At 44.0% G+C, this 5,565-nt stretch overlaps 1 protein-coding gene across 3 annotated transcripts in view; it reads left to right on the top strand.

Moving 5' to 3' along the window:
- Nucleotides 1–5,565, top strand: part of Bcat1 (branched chain amino acid transaminase 1) — a 75,403-nt gene that overhangs the window by 51,123 nt on the left and 18,715 nt on the right. The window lies entirely within an intron of this gene.

The raw sequence follows: 5,565 nt of genomic DNA, 5'->3' as shown, positions 1-5,565 counted from the left end.
TGTGTGCCTCCAGCCATGTGGGCAGAGTGTTCAGTGGTGGTTGTGTGCCTCCAGCCATGTGGGCAGAGTGTTCAGAGTGAATAAATAGCTCTTTGTGCTTGAAGATTTAGCTAGGCGAATTCTGGGAAGAGGAGTGGCAGAGACACAGTCACAAGCCAGATGCAGAGGAAGCAAGATGAGAATGCCTCACTGAGAAAAGATACCAAGCCTCATGGCTAAACATGGATAAGAATTATGGGTTAACTTAAAATGTAAGAGCTAGTTAATAAGCCTGAAAAGTAGGCAGTTTATAGGTTTTTTTTGTTTCTTTTTTAAATTAGCTTTGTCCATGTGCTAGTTGCTGGTGTCACTTGTGGCCCCTTCTTAGGCAGCAATGACAGCGATGACATGAGCGTGGGACTGTGCTTTGAACCCGTATCCCCGAGCTCTGCTCCTCTCCAGCTGCAGGCTGGTTCTGGAATTGATGCTGTCAGTTGGCTCCAGGGAGCTGTCTGGGAAGGTGCCTGCTTCCCTGAAACACTGTCTGCTCTGCCATGGATGGCAGGCACACCTGCTGTGAAGGGACAGAGGAAAACCCCGCTTTGGTATTGCCTGCCTGGCCAGTCTCACATCAGTATGTAGTTGGCAGGAAATGAAAGCACATTTGAGATGGGCTGGCCTGTTTCAGGATGTACTTGGCCCTGAATTCAGAATGCCCGTTGATGGGTAGATTGGAAGGATTAAGTTCGCTGGGGCTCTTCCCAGGTCTGAATCAGCTGTGACATACATGTTACAGCCAGGGCAGACACTCCTGGAAAGTGACTTTCCATGATGTCCTGGGAGGTTTAGGATAGTCAGAGCCCAGTGACCGGCCTCTGAGATGTGGGGGATGATGACATCTGGATGTGAAAGGTGCCCCACCCCCAGTGACAAACCTGTTCTTTCTCACCATTTCTAGAGATGGGCTTCTCTAGAGAAATATGTGTAGCAGGCTTTTTTGGACTGCCAGTCCCCAAATTGTGACATGGAGACTTTTTATTAGTTATGAATGTTTGACTTGGCTTATGATCGTTCTAGCTAGCTCTTATAATGTAACCTGTTTCTCTTCATGTATGTTTTGCCTCGGGGCTTTTCACTGCCCTTTCCTTCTGTATGTCCTACCTTTCTGTGTCCTCCCTGTCTGCCTGGCTGGGCGCTGCCTGGCTGGGCGCTGCCTGGCTGGGCGCTGCCTGGCTGGGCTCTGCCTGGCTGGCTGGTCCTAGGTGTCTCGCTCTCTTTCTCCCTTGTTCTCTCGAGGCTAGATTTCTCCTATTTACTCTCTCTGCCTGCCCCATCTATCCCTCTATTCCCTAGCTAGTGACCATTCAGCTTTTTATTAGGCCAATCAGGTGCCTTAGGCAGGCAAGGTGAAACAAATGCATCACAACTTTATATACTAAACAAATGTAACATCTATGCACACTTAAATATTCTATCCCACAACAGCTATAGATTCGTTTCCTTCAGTCTTTTGTATTTGTAACATTGTTACATTTAACTTGAACAGTATCTGCTACAGAGGAACAAAAAACAGAATTCTAATCTCTCTTTAAAAGAGCAGATGGGGGCTGGAGAGACAGCTCAGTGATTAAGAACACTTGCTGCTCCTCTAGCGAGCTGGAGTTATGTTCACTGCATGTCAGGAGGGTCGCGACAACTTGGAAATCCAGCTCCCTGGGATCTGATGCTTTCTTTTGACCTTTGTAGGCAGCTGCATGTGACATATGGCAAACAAACACAGACACACTCTGTGGAGAGTATGTATTTGTGTTACTGGAATATCAGTGCTCATCACCATAAATGCCAGTGAGCAGAGGCAGGGACCGACAATTGAAGGTGCGCTCTATTCTCAGAGTCTGTCATCTGAGAACAAGGTAGAATAGCATCTTAGCATCTTGTCTCATGTCTCATCTGCATCCAGCAGTCCTGGGGGAGGTAGAGTTAGGCACAAAGCAGCCCATTGTTGGAGCTCTGCCAGGTGTCAGGCAATTTTCTGAGACCCCTGGTGTTCTTACCTCTCCTGTTTTAAAACTGATTATGTGCGTGGGAGAGTTTTGCCTGCCTGCAAGTCTGTGACCCATGTTCTTGCCTGGTGTCCTTGGAGGACAGAAGGTGGCCTTGGATCCCCTGAATCTGTACTTCTGGGTGCTCGTGAGCGGCCATGTGAGTGCTGGGAACAGAACCCAGTCCTTTGCAAGAGAAACCATTGTTCCTACCACTGAGCCATCTCTTCAGCCTCCTTGTGTCTCATATGTGTCTACATTCCCAACGTGGAGTATAAATGTCTTCTTATAGGGCAGAATGTTAAGGAGCCCCTCTTTGTCCCTCCCGCCACTATTATTGGTACAATTGGTTACTTCTTGTCCCTTTCAGGGTCTCATCTGTCCATGCTGCTGACTTCAGGTTTTGTGTCACTGGGATCAATTTTAAAGTCAGTCAGCCTTTTTCCAACTGCAAGCTGCTCCCAATCTTTTGGTGGGGAAATGTGTACCTCTCCCAGTCCATGGTTGTCCCTGGGCCATCATCGTGGCATTGTATGAAGACATTAGCCCACCTGCAGGGTGCCTTGACATAAGTGAGTTGACATAGTCATAGGTTCTGAGGTTTAGGGCGTGGGTATCACTGCATTGAATTGTGTGGCAAAGCTAAAAGCGTGAGTTTATTATCTGACCATCTCATGTGTTAATATTATGTGCTGGCGTAATCTTTATCTATCAGGGAGTAATAAAGCCGGGACACTTTGGGCTTCCCTTTGAAGTCACTAAAGAGAGAGAAAGAAAATGTAGGCTATTTAAACATTAAAGAAGCTTGGGGACTTGACTTTCCAAGCCCTTAGAGCCTGAGGCATTCTGAGATAATGGAGATGTATTGGTTGAGAAACTGTTTCCCATAGGCCTCTTATCCAGGCCTGAGTTTCAAGTTAGTTCTCAAATCCTGTTTCTCCTCCTTCCCCTGTTAGGGCAGCATCTGTTTAAATTTTTTTTGATATTTATCTATCCTATAGTTAACTTTATCTATTTGTGTCTATGTGCCAGTGTATATGCCATGGCATGCAAGGCAGGGCAGAAGCCAACTCATGGGAGCTGGCTCTCTTCTTCCCCTGTGTGGGTCCTGGGGGATCAGACTCAGGCTTGGCAGAGAGTGCCTTTACCTGCTGGTCCATTTGCTGGCCCAGGGCAGGATGTTAAGGAAAATGCTTGAAGAAAATAGGTCAGTTTATTGGGGTTCTTTTTTTTTTATTTTATTGAAAAAAAGGAAAAAAAGTTTCCGCCTCCTCCCAGCCTCCCATTTCCCTCCCCCTCCTCCCATCCTTCTCCCCCTCCCCCCACTCCTCTCCCCCTCCCTCTCCAGTCCAAAGAGCAGTCAGGGTTCCCTGCCCTCTGGAAAGTCCAAGGTCCTCCCCCCTCAGTCCATATCTAGGAAGGAGAACATCCAAACTGGCTAGGCTCCCACAAAGCCAGAACATTAAGTAGGATCAAAACCCCGTGCCATTGTCCTTGGCTTCTCATCAGCCCTCATTGTTCGCCACGTTCAGAGAGTCCGGTTTTATCCCATTCTTAAGGGAGAGAATGGTCTGTGGTTTTCTCAGCTGAGACAATGCCAAGTCTACATTAACCAGGTTTGGTTTTAGAGACCACTAATTCTTCAAAATTATAAGTGGGTTATAATAATTAGAGATGTTGGGAGAGAAAGACAGACTTGGGTCTGACATGTTCTCTCTGTCCTGAGAAAGAGAGAGAGAGAGAGAGAGAGAGAGAGAGAGAGAGAGAGTTGTTGGAAATGAAATCCAGTGCATCGTGTACACTGACATGTGCTTTCTGTCTCTGAGAGAGAGAGAGAGAGAGAGAGAGAGTTAGTTGTGCCTTGTGAATGCTGACATGTGTGTGTGTTCTCACTGGTTTAGATCATTGTTTTGTTCTTTCTTACAAAAATTAATAAATGGGGGTGGAGAGGTGGTTAAGGGCACTGGCTGCTTACACAGAAGACCTGGGCTTGATTTCCAGCACTCACATGGTGGCTCACATCACTTGTCACTCCAGTTCCAGAGGATCCAACTTCTTCTTCTCATTCCCACAGGGGCCCTGCAGCATTTACCTAAATTGTTCTATTATTAATAAAAACCTGATAGATCAAGAAAGCAGCAGAGGAATATCCAGCTAACCTTGTCTCTCCTCAAAAGGGTCCCCGAATCTTTCTAAGCCCCTCTCTACTCTTTCCTGTGCCTCTCTATTGTATCTATTGTCCTCCAAAATCTTCATGGCTAATTCTGGTCAGTTGGCCATTGGCTCTGGAATGTAACCGTATGATCAAATATCCTGCAACATTTCCCCCTTTTTATCTAAACAAAAAGGAAATGTTTTAGCTCTAACACAGTAAAACTATATATAGTAAGAATTACATTAATAATGTCCAGTCCATTTGTATTTGGCAATTTCGGAGAAAACACTCTTATCTATCTATCTTGATGAGTCCAAATTTTTATACCTAGACCACTTTCTATCATACCTTGTATTACCATCCTAAAAATATCTTTTTAGACCTTAAAACATTTTCCTAGATAAACATCGTAGTTTCTCAACCTTATAAACTTTATATCTCTTTTGTAAGTTTCTTTTCTGAACTTGGTAAGAAAAAAAAATGATATAACTATCTAGTCTTCAATTCCATCAGAGACCAGAGAGGATAGAATACTACCTGAGTAAACAGGAAGTGCAGACCAAACAACTTCCAAAACTTTAGAAATGACAGAGACATCTGGACAGTCAGCCAAAGTTCATCTGCATTGTTGGGGCATCCATCTTTGGCTGTAGGCCTAGGATATCTGGCAGACTCTTCTGTGAAGTTGGAATTTTGAAGGACTCTCCTCCCTTGTCTTAGCCAAGTTCAGCAATCACCTTTTGTGCCTTGCTTGTCCAGTACAGACAGCTTATTGCCAGCAGTTGAGACAAGGGCAGTTTCTCTCCCAGTGGCTAAATTTGCCACAAATGAAAGCAAACTCCATATGGAGGTTCTTTGATGCCCATTATCTTCTCCAAAGCAGATTGGTGCTGCCAGGAGCAGACATGTTTCATTGTCATTTAAAGCCTTATGTTATTAAAATGTTTTAAATAGTATATTCTATCTCTGAAGTGTTTGAAGATCATCTATCTAAAACATCTATTTGACCTTGAAAACACACCTAACATCACAAGTTTGCATGTTATAGATGACTATTAACCTGCATTTCTTAATTACCCTAAATAGTTTATAATAATAACTTTCAAACTATTTGAAACTAAACTTTACATTTTAAATGAGCTATAAAGGCACAATACATTAAACAAGAGTAGAAAATATATACATACATATGTTCTAACAAATAACCTTAAATTTGTGTCAATATACAAAATTCCATACCACTGTAAAATATTTGAGATTAATAGCTATTTTTTTAGTTTAAAAGTGTTTCATTTTGGGGGCTGGAGAGATGGCTCAGTGGTTAAGAGCACTGCCTGCTCTTCCAAAGGTCCTGAGTTCAATTCCCAGCAACCACATGGTGGCTCACAA

The sequence above is a fragment of the Microtus ochrogaster genome (assembly GCF_000317375.1).
Source record: "Microtus ochrogaster isolate Prairie Vole_2 chromosome 14 unlocalized genomic scaffold, MicOch1.0 chr14_random_2, whole genome shotgun sequence".
Lineage (NCBI taxonomy): Eukaryota > Metazoa > Chordata > Mammalia > Rodentia > Cricetidae > Microtus > Microtus ochrogaster.
The sequence above is the reverse complement of the archived record's forward strand: the minus strand, read 5'-3'. Positions and strand labels throughout refer to the sequence as shown.